This window comes from Agelaius phoeniceus, chromosome Z (assembly GCF_051311805.1).
Source record: "Agelaius phoeniceus isolate bAgePho1 chromosome Z, bAgePho1.hap1, whole genome shotgun sequence".
NCBI classification, from domain to species: domain Eukaryota; kingdom Metazoa; phylum Chordata; class Aves; order Passeriformes; family Icteridae; genus Agelaius; species Agelaius phoeniceus.
Window position 1 is genome coordinate 46,136,278 of NC_135303.1, and position 12,148 is coordinate 46,148,425.

Genomic DNA, 12,148 nt, shown 5'->3' on the forward strand with positions numbered 1-12,148 from the left:
CTTCCAACCCAGCATATTCTCTGATTCTGTGAAAACAATAATTTCTGCCAAATTATCCCTGTTTCTAATTCACGAACTGCCAATTTCTCCTCAATGGATAACATTTATATATAGTGGCCAATGAACCATACTCAAATAAAGAGAAATTAGATGTTCTTCCAGAACAATTTCTTTCATTCTGTCCACTAAATGTTTTAAAGCACATAAACATTACCTAAATGAACAGTTCATTCCTGAAACATTAAATTCTCAATTACAGTGGAACAAAAATTACGCTGTCTTCCCTTTTAAAGTCAGGCATTTAGGTATCTTTGTTTAAACTGAGCCACTACTATCTCAATTTTATGGCATCCTTTCAGTAAGGAGAGCAGTGATGTATATTAACAAAAGATGTTAGTGTAAAGAAAAATATAAGGTCAGTTAAAGGATGGCAGAAATAAAATTCCACTCATTTTTTTTATTTTTCAGCAGATCCTTCCAAACCTAAAGAAAGGCATATAATATAATAAATAAGTTATCCTAAGACTTTACTCATTTAAATCTAGTGACAAATAATTAGTTATGCATGAACCTTCCAGTCTGAGCATGCTTTAAGGTGGTCATGGGCTAAGAATTGCAATTCTGGTGTACTCATGTCCAGGGTACATTAGCTACTCCAGTGTCCCAGACTACTTTAAGAGGTAGAAGGGCAAACATCTAGTGAAAAACTGTGCTTAGAGCAACTGCACTCACTCTAGGAATTACTGGCTTTAATGTTGTAGATATCCAACTACTGTATACTTCTGTGTAGCAGTTTAGAACAACCCTGAAACAACCAAATGGCTTCAAACTCTGCTGCTTCGCAACTACTGCAAAAAAATTAACTCTGTACTGGCCAAAAACACCAGACACTCTACTATTATGATTTTAATTACAATGGGTCAAGATGCTTATCTTCAGCCTATCAGTAGCTGCTTTCAGCATATTTGTAATCTGTACATCCATACAGATTACAAATATAAATTTGCAGATGAGACCAGCAGCATCACTTGCTTGAAGGAAATACAATCGCTGGGTTGTGTGCTTCCTCTAAGATAACATCTCAGAGTTTAGATAATAGACCTTCACAGCTTTCTGAGTTGGGCTTTACAACTGGTTTATAATATCCAATATCTACCAGTGCATCTATTTTCCAGTATCTCTTCCATTGGCCTTTTGAAGAACAACTAGAAATTAAATTTGTAAGGATAACATGAGGTAAAATAATATTAATTTTTTTACTTTAAACTAGCTATTCAATGAGTTTATTGGCTATTTCATGAAGGTCCAGTATCACAAGGAATAATTGCCTCTTTTATGGAGAGACTTAAAGCCTTTAAAATTTTTAACTAAAAAAAAGAAAGGTGTTCTGTGTTTAAATAAACAAATAAGGAAAAAGTTTGTGAGAGAGGAAGTGCAACCCCAATATATTACACCATATCTCAGAATAGATTTTAAACTTATTTTTGGACATTTTTTCACAGTCCTAGATCTAATGTGCAGTGGCATCTCAAAAAAAAAAATTGGCTTGAAGAAAGCAGGTACAGAGAACAAGACAAGGTTATATTTTTTCTGTTATACCCACATATTTATAGTAGTCATATATTGTGCTTGGATATTGTCAACAGAAAGAAGCAGCTGTCCTAAAATTAACGCCAGGAAAGGATGACATCATTTGCTTTAGCAATAAGTCTGACACTGTTGATAAATTTTCTAAAAATCAAAAGTGAAAAAAAATTGAGGAATCATAACTGACTGTATTCCCTTTTCCTCAAATAGACAAAAATACAAGAAAACAACAAGGTATTCACTGAAAATAGCAGAAGATCATCTCTAAATGCACAAAAATGTTCCTTTCTACAGAGGATTGCAAAATTTTAGAATGCAGCATCCAAGATCTCTGTAGAGGAAGTCAGTATTGGAAGGTTCAGATAGGGGTTAAGATAGTTTTATTAATTGTCCCTTAAATGGATACTTAAAAGAAGGACAGATAGAGATCTGTAACATAACATCTGTGTACACAACATCCTTTCTGCAACAACTGTAAACACAGAATGGCATATGTACAGACAAGGGAAATTGACTATTTTGCCCCTTTTCTTGAAGCTACATTGTTGGTCTGCACAAAGTACTGCTCTTATTCAGCAGATATCCATTGGGCAATGGTCTGTTTGAGTGAATGAGGAGCATCTCTTTCACCTCTCTTTCAGTGTGACCTGTCATCAGATAATTGTAAAATGAAGAGGTGTCCATAAGTGGACAAAAGCCAGGGGGAAAAAAATGTAGGAGACAGAAGATTATTTAATCACCAGTCATGCAGAGGTAAATTAAGTCACAATTTTTCTAGAAAAATATGTACTTTGGACATAAAAAGTGTCATCATTATCAAAAGTATCTCGTCTGCAGAATTGCTACTTTCAGCAAGGTCTACAAAAGTAAAACTGTCAAAACATGACACATCTAACTTTTGCTTTTCAGCTTTCATTTCCAGTTACAGGGCTAGTATGAGTTTAAACTCCAGGAGAGGAGTAACTATTGTTGATAGAACACCTATTTGCTTAGAGATATACTGTATAATTTGATTATTATACAATATATTCTCCACTCTTCCGTTTTGTAATAAAAAAATCTTTATTCAAAAAATAAAAGTTTTCAACCAAATGTATTTGTTTCCACAAAGTTCTAGCCTCATCCCTTTAAGCTGACCAAGTTCATTCATTGAATGCTAAATGAGAGACTGTCAAAGTAAGGAGTTTGTGAATTGACTATAAAATAACCTCTGCTAGTCAGCGAATACAAAGCAATAGAAAAACACATTTCCAGAAATTATTGCCCTTCCCTCATGGATTTAATGGGGCTTGACGTTGTTCATGCGGGCAAAGCTTGTGAATCACTAGGAGCAGAGAACAAGGGGCTGGCTCCTGCATGAGTTTGTCTGCAATGAATTATTCAGTCAACTATATTTATGACCACCTGTGATGAAAACGTGCTACTAACTCCAATCAGCATTAAATTGCCTTCCCTCCCTATCCACACTGATGGTCAGAGAATATTGATGAAAACATCTATTGCAGCATTTAATGTTTATTTAATTAACAAGTGCTTCACTTGCTAATTGCAGGGTTCCCTTCATGAATCAAGGTAAGAACACTCGCTGTTTAAATCCCATGAAGGTTATGGGATTTCTCAGGTTCATATCCAATGCACATCTACCAAAATGAGCCAACTCCATTCCAACAGTGCAACTATTCTCTCAAAAAACTCAGCTAAATGAAGAATGTGGTAAGTAATGGAAAGAGTCCATTGAGCCTTTGACTGTATTTATGAACAAGTGTCACACATGGAGAGAGGATTCAGTAAACTGGCAGGATTTTAGCCTTAAACTTATAACTCAGGTACTCAGTGAGCATAGACATACTCAAAAAGAGGAAAGATTACTGTGGTAGCTATCAGTAAGAAAATATTATTTTGACAAGCCCACAATGGGTAGGATTTTATACACATATAGTGATAGCAATATGTAATGTATATGTATACACATATAGTAATAGTGCAAAAGTAGAGGGTGGAGAAGCAGGAAAAAAAAACTCAAAGATCCTAAGCTTTGTAGTCTAGACATCTAAAGAAACCCCCGGGGAGTCACTAAATCAAAATGTGAGGCACTTAATTAGAAAAGCATTTGGGGAAAACCTTTGCACTTTTTGGTTTATTTTTATATGGGGTTTTTTCTTATTATTAGCTTTTTGAAGACTGTAAAAGGTATTTGCTTAGATTTTCTATTAGAAACTTCAGCTTTTCTGAGTTTTTCAGTGGAAATGGTGTTGCACAATTAAGAGAATCTCAGAAGGCTGCAATTACACAACACCAGTGGAAATGGTGTTGCACAATTGCAGATAGCTCAGAAGGCGTAGTCAGCCAACCACTCACCCAGCATGTGCTTTGTTCTCCGATCAGAAAAGCATAAAGAAAGTAACAGTGGTTAAGATGAGGGAAAGAAATCAGGTGAAACCAAAGTCCTCAGCTCAGTCTTATGTCAGAGGCTCTTTCCACAGTGATGTTATTTTGTCAAAGTGAAATGCAGGGGCTATAATAAGGGAGCAAAACTGATTGGACAGCAAAGCATGAACAGAAAATCACAACCTGGAAACCACCAGCTGGAGACCACTTCAGCTGATGGCTTAAGGTGGCAAGTTTCAGAGTTAATTAAATCCCTTATATTTCGATTGCACTGCAGGGTCACAAGAACTGCCATCAACTGTCATAGCCACCGCATAAGACCAATTCTCTACTGAGTATGGTTCAGACAAATAGATATTTTGGAGTTATAAACTGAGGGTTAGGGTCTGACCAGGTGAACACAGAATGTAATAAAAAGGCTCATTAGATTTCCCTGGGGTGTATAAACAGCAGGATGGACAGGGTCCGAAGCTGGTGCTGTTGCCTGCCCCTCTGCAACAGGCGACCTTCTCTTCAGAGTACAAGAGGTAATAAAGCAATCCAGAATCAAAACAGCTCCACATTACTGTCAAACTACCCTAATTGTTGTCTGGAGGGCTAAGTTGCGGACTAATGGGTCCTTCTATTTAATTTTTCTGTCAGCACACAGTAGAAATCTGTATTGCAGTTAGAAGAACCAGGATAGCAACCTCTATGTGCAAGACTGCATACATAAAGGCAGCAAAGAATTATACGGTACATCAAAGTACTTCAAGCCCATGAAGAAAAAGCTGTTAGCCTGGGAGGAAAATATGTGATGTTGTAAACTTCCTTCTAATGTGCAAAAAGGCTGTGAGGTGCCACTAAAGGCCAGGATGTCTTATAAATAGCCACAGACTCATACACTGGAATTTTTTAATGCAGGCTGCAAGATAAAGAAGGTTTATACCAAGAGTTTTAAATTTGTTTTGACTAATGAGGCATATAGGTTCAGATTGGCTGGATTGCCTGAGAATCTAGAACAAATTCCCAGTGCATTTGCTGTGAAGATTTCAGTAATTTCTTTCATGCACAATCAAATCTAGGGACTCCCTTCAACTAGTCACTCCAAACGAAAAGCAGGCAAGTGAAGCAATGTTGCAGTTAAATGCACCATAGGCTGTCCACAGTGACACCCAGGTCGCTGCACATAAGCATATCATTTGAGCATTTGAATCTGTTCCACTAATTACTTCAGCTTTGGAAAAGGCAGAAATAAAACTGATGCTGTGTAACGCCACAAGTCAAGGAAAGTCATTGTTTCTGCTCTTTGCTGTTGCTAAATATCTGCAGTAAACAAACCAGAGAAATAACCAACAGGACTATTGCCTTTTTTTTCCACGCAGAAGAAACAAACAGACAGCTTCCATTTATTAAGAGACATCTCACCAATATTAGGTGAATTGAAAAGAAAAAGATTTTAAATAATGAATTGCATTCTGTGTGCCTTATGCATGCATTTGGCTGCAAAGCATTTCTTGGTCTCTTTTCACCCATGTGGCAAGAACCATTTCCCAAAACAGAAAGGAAGTAGTTGCATACATATGGATTTCCCAAGAGAAGAGCTTAAATTACATCACACTTGCAGTAAATGTTTGTCCAGAGGGATTCAAATTGCATTCACCATGGAGTCCTCGTGCAACACAATGGCCATGCACATCTCACCAGGACATGGCCAATAGCTGTCTGATCTCCTTTGGCTGCAGAACTGCACAAGGAGTCAGACTTGAGACTAACACACAGACATCTGCATCTCTTCTCTCCTTCCATGGAGGTACCCTTTTCAAATTGACAGGATGAACTAGGTAAGTTTACAAGGCAAGAAGGCATCTACAGAGGCTAACAGAAAATTGTATTTAATACAGAAAAGTTAAGATACTGAATAAATAAATTGTCTCTCTAAGCAGTATTCTTACAAGAGTTTTGCATGTTTACTTCCAGCCATCCATCTATAAGAAAGAAATAGATAAACAGGGGTGTTGGTGTTCGGAGAAATAAACAGAACACTGGTAACTCCTTTAGAAGAGTAATCTTTACATAAGAGGCATCAGACTTGCAAAGTCAGGAAATAACCACAGACTTTATGTGATTAAGAGGTGTAAGTCAGAAATAAAATCAGAAATTATACTCACATATATATTACAAGGGTGAACTGCTCAGCTTACAAAGCTTAAACTACCTTAACATACTTAAATCAGAATGCACCTATTTTTTAGCAGCACACAAACAGCCAGCAACCAGTGAAATACTTTCAGGACCAATACTAGCAACCCTAGACACTTATAAAATGTTCTGAAACACCTACAAACCAGCAGACACCCCTCCGCACTCTCTCACAGGTGCTCTCATGGAGGTGTGGATCCCTTTTCAATGTTCCCTCAAAGATGAAACTGATAGTTTTACCCCAGACTATTCAGTATCCTGTCTTTATGCATTGAAAATTTATAGCTGTCATTCAGGTACAGCAATTTTTGTTCCATCATAAAAATGTCTGGGCATCCCAAAATAATGCAAACAGCCAAGCTGCTCCATAGATGTGACAATTCTCATGCTTGAGACATGCATTTGGATAGCCACACAATCTCTGCAAGATTAGCTCTGGCACACCAGCTCCTCTCGTGTTACTAGAAACCTAAGTTGCAAAATAACTGATTTAGTATTAAAGATTTAAATTAAATTACTATTTCTATCTTCCTAATGACTGTATATTTAAGCTCTAATTTTCTGTAAAATGTTTTGATGTCAAAACCAACAAGCCAGCAAAAAGCCATATGCTATATACCCTACACTGGATTCTGCTGAAGCTATCTGCTATTTGCTGATATTGTGACACTTCTGGTCTCCACAGTACTGAGCAGATCTAGGATTTGGTGATTTGGTCAAGAGTTATTGACCCTACAATGTTGTTTGGTCTTTCATGAGGGAAATTTATTAAAAGAAAATTATAAATTAGAAACAAAAGGAATTTTCCCTCGTGGCATCTTTTTTTTCCACTACCACACTGCTTCTTTGCAGCTGAGTGCTGTAGCTCATTAGTCTTCTCCCAAGACCACCAAACTTTAAGTGTCTTGAAAACTGTTTGCTGAAGGTACATAGATATATTGGCCAAGTCTGTCATGCATTATTGTTGCTCTCAATTTATCAGATGCAAGAAGTAATTCTTAAGTGAATAAATACCCTGATTTCTACTGAAATGTTTACAGTTCATGACAGCATCTGTTATTAACAGGATTCCTATAATTGACCAAAAATGAAATAATCATTAATCAGATCAAAAAACTTCAGCACTCATAAATCACTGAAAAGTGCTATTCAACTTAAGGCAGTTCCTCTATTCACACTTTACCCAATATGGGATTTAAACCAACTGCTTTGTAAGAAAAGACTGTAATGCAACTAAATACTTCCATTTCTTTTTGGAATTGCTCTTCTTCACAAAGAATGAGATTATGAATATGATGAACAGATATTCCACTTTGTGGCTTCAGATGAAATATTGGAGTGTATCGCATCTCATCTCATACCTGTCAATACAACAATATTTACTTGGGGAAATCTGGCTGGCAGGTATAAAATCATCCTTAGCAAACCCTACAGACATTTGTGAAGAAATAGTGGGTAGCACAGAGGAGGGAGCAGGGGAATGCGCAAAGGCTTTTAGTCCAACTCCTTTACTTATACCTGTCAAACTATCCCCTCTCTCCAGCCTTGCCAATGTTAAACCACGAGCATTTCATATTTGTATGCTTCCACTGTACACAGACTAGCTCAGTCATAACCAAAATCTGCCACATTTTAATGCTCTCTTCTGAAATGTTTCCACTGTTTTTCTTCCAGATGAAAAAACATTTCTTTATTAGTGCTTGTTCAAAGAAACAAGCAATTTCAGACGAGAAGGGCATCAACTGGAAATAAATGGAGGCAAATTATTGCTATTTGATTTGCTGACTGGAAAAATTAAAATGGAAACAGAGGGGTTCACAGAACAAGTGATTTTTATTTCAGTTTGCAATGATGTCTAATCCTGATTAAATATGGCTCGAGGTAGGAATGGGAAATGTAACCCACTTAACTGTGATAGTCTGGAAGAAGGTTAAAAGTACAAAGGAAAACTCCTTTCCTGACTTTCCTTAAAAACTGTTCTGCTTTAACAGGTGCAATTTTGGAATAAAACTTTATGTCAAATAAAGCTATTTCTGGCTTATATACTTATAGTATTTGCACAGAAAAGTGGACTGTACTTTTAAAGGACAGAAACTGAAGTATAGAAGGAAAATTCTTCCCTTAAAGCAAAGCACCTTTCAGAAAGATAAATTAACTAAAAATTTCACTCCTGCCTATGCATTGTCTCCAGTTAAAGCAGTATTCAAGACCAAAGCAAAGTGAGGGAATCTATTTTGCTCTTTATTATTCATTCTTTTGGAAGAACAGGATGAAATACTTTGTTATATGTGCAGTGTTACCACACCACAGCATAGCTCCGTAAGTCTCCATCCTACAATCCAAACCAGAGCTTTATGCACCCCAGCATAGGCTCAGGAATTAAAATGAAACTTTGAGAGAGTCAAATCAGACACACTGAGAGAACATTTGGGTAACTGGGATTGGTCATTCTTCTACATCTTGTATGAAATTTTTATCTTTCAGTGGGAGTGAGAAAATATTTTTCGAAGAAGGAACAAACGGATTGTATACTCACACGAACACAAAACAAAACACTGAATGAGGAAGCTAAGGCCAATTGCAATAGCTGAAATGTGGCTGCATGGCTAGAGAGGAGGAGGGTCGGCGTCCTCAAAGGCCCAGGCTAGCAGGCCAGCACCGCCAGCAAATCAGGGGCACTACCCCTTGGAGCTGTGCTTTCAGGGCAGCGCCTGAGGAGAGCACCCTGCGCCGTAGCAGCTGTGCCTCCTTGGGATCAGCTGTGGCCGCTTCTAGCTGTGTCCGGCAGGAAAGAAAGAGAGGACTCTTCAGTTGGGGTAAGTCCGAGTTAAACGCGGACACCAATAAATCCAGCAACAGAAGAGCCCTGAGTGCGGGAACAGTAACTTATAAAGGGAACGGGGTGTGGAGGACGAGCAAGTCCTTGGACGAATGGGGTTACAACAGGGAGTGGGATGATACAGACTGACATAAGAAGCAAACCTATAGGAACAAGTCAAGGGAGGGGCCTTGACCCCAAGGCCAATCATCCTGCGCCCTGACTAGAAGGTTCTGGAGAAAGAGGTGGGGGCACAGAGTGACTGGCAGAGCACCAAGGAGAAGTTCAAACAAAAGATACATTGGTCGCTGCGGCAACCGGGGAGGGAACTAGAAAGAGATACAATGGTCACTAAACAACTAGGGATGATGGGCAGCGTGAGGGAGGGGAGAAGAACCAGGGCAGAACCATTAAAGCATAGGGGGAACAGAGCAAATCAACATAATACAACATAGGGGGAGCAGAACAGAACAATTGAACACAACACAACACTGAAACGTCTTCTTTTTTTTTTTTTTCAATAGGCCAGATGTCAGTTTTGGAGACGTTTCAACTGTAAAGAAAGCATATTCAAAAGGGAGAAAAAACCCAAACAAAAACAGCTGCAGTTGCATGAATTCTTAAAGATTGTGCTAAGAATTATCTGACAAGTAACTGCAGTGCTCAAGAGAAGAACAGCTGGTATGGACTGCTCACAGTGGCTGAACTCTCTGTTTCCTCACAATGCACCTGAGTCATTTTCTGCAGTTTAGCATGGGCCTTCAGGTAGACTGCAAAACATCACCTATCATTGTGACAACCAAAGACTTTCATGGATTTTTACAGCATCCAAACACTCTAGAAATTGAAGAAAGTTTGGTCATCCGCTAAGACACCTCCCAGATCTCTCCCTAAATGCTGCTGCCAGTAAAATATTTGCATATAAAAGGGCATTAGTGGAGAAGGGGGTGATACTCTCCCCTTTTGTATCATTCAGTGATGATACTTTCATTGTTAATTTTGTATTTCCTTAACATTAACACTATTCCTTATCTCCTGCACTGCCTGTTTAAAATATAAGACACTTGATGCATATCTATCTGAGATAATATAAAACCAGCTACCAAGTTAGAGCTCTGGATATTTGCAGATATCAGTCTTTCTCAACAAGCTCTCTCGTCCACCACACAGATCATGTTCCTTTGCTTCCCAGTAAAATTTCATCATAATTACCTTTATTACCTTTTGATAAACCAAATGGCATCATTAGCAAAATGTAATAAGTCGCTAAATATCTCATAATGCTCTTGTTGGTAGTTATATAGATTAAGGAACAGAAATGACAAAAACTTTGACATTTAGACGAGTTTAAAGGTCTGGTGTCCATGGAAGTGAAATACAACTGAAGGTACAAGTATTCTACATATATATTCTCTCTCCCTCCCCTCCTCTCCCTTCAAGCATATATATATATATATATATCTTATGTATATCTTATATATTATTTTAAAGTTATACTATATTTTATAAATATTTGTTTATTTATGCATTATACGTACATGTATGTGTATGTATGTATATGTGTATGTACATATGTATATATATATGTGTGTATATAAATGTATATGTACGTAAGTGTGTGTATATATATATATATATATATATAAAGTTTTCTTTAGCAATTCCTTTCTCAGGGATCTATATAACCAGGCAATCACTGTATGTTGACATGAAACTTAATTTTTTAGAGGTTACCTAGAACATGAAGTGTCCTTGGATGTTTCACTGGGTCATTGTGTGAAGTTTTCTGTACGTTTTCATCTTATGTGGCAACTCTAGGCATTTATCCATTCCAAGGATGTTGACAAGGGGCACCACAATCCAACCCAGGCCTGCACAGTCTGACAGTGCAGAGAGCATGTGATGTGATTCAGCATCGGGGGCACATTGCCCCAAGGTCACTCATTTGAACGGGCTGAGTGACTGATTTGGGCATCCACACTTGCCATTTCTTTGGTCAGGTCCCCAGCCTGCAGATGCTTCCTGTAATGCAGCACTTCCACTGTTCTCTTTAAGAGGAACATTCCTTTTTAGCAGAGTGCCTCAGGCATTTGTCTCTGGGCTGCCCCATGATGTCCCTGTGCTCAGTGCAGGTCCATAGCAGTGCAAGGCACACACTCCACTGGCTCACCCCAGGCTTGGCCACCACCAACTTTTTCCCAGAGAGCTGAGGCAAAAGCAAAGATCTTATGAGGTCTGAAGCAAATACATGTCCAGTGACACACTTTCCCTGACAAGAAGAAAGAAAATTGTCACTTAAATTTTCTCTCCTTTGGCTTCTAAAGCAGCATCCATCCTGTTCAGTGAAACTGCTTTCAGCGTCACCACATAGGGACAGCTCTGGGACAGCTATCACAGTCTCTGACAAGCACATGGCCCAAAATATTTGAGATTGTTTACTTTTTCTGCAGATCAGTTTCTTAACACAGCTGTCATGACATTAATTTCTCATGATAACTGCAGGGAAAACCAGTGACCACTAGCTGTGGGGCATCCTGAGCAACCTGCTGTAAATAAAAGTGAAAATAGCTTCCTGTCCACACTTAAAACCTGGACATTCCTTTCCAAAGATAGCATTTGACCCAGATTTTACTAGAGGCATTTTCACAAAATGTCAGCTGTCAGGAAGCCATCAGCTGGAAATCCCAGAGCGAAATCCATCATGCCCCAGCCCATTTGGAGGAGAGCTGTGAGTTCTCAGGCCTGACCCCATGTCCATTGCAGCGGCCTCTGCACAGATGCCTCCTGTCCACAGAAAATGCCCAACACAACAGAGCTGGAAATCTAAAGCAGATAAAATGCCATCACTCACAAGAATAATTAATCTCATAATCACCAGCTCAGCTGGCTGTAATTGTCAATATATTGTTTTATGAGCTTCCATTGGCAGGAAATGAATGATTTCTACCTCACAAAAATGAAACAACTCCCTGGGTATGGTACAGGGATTATTTATATAGAAAAGAATAAATCATAATGAAAGTGGCAGGAAATAAATAAAAGGGCAATTCTGTTGGCTGAGTGTCTGGAGTTGAAATTTCTATCTGAGGCAGGTTCCAGGGATTTTCTATATTACTTCAGTTATTTAACCCTAGCTCCAATTTTAATGGATACTGATTTCTGTTTTGTTCAGAT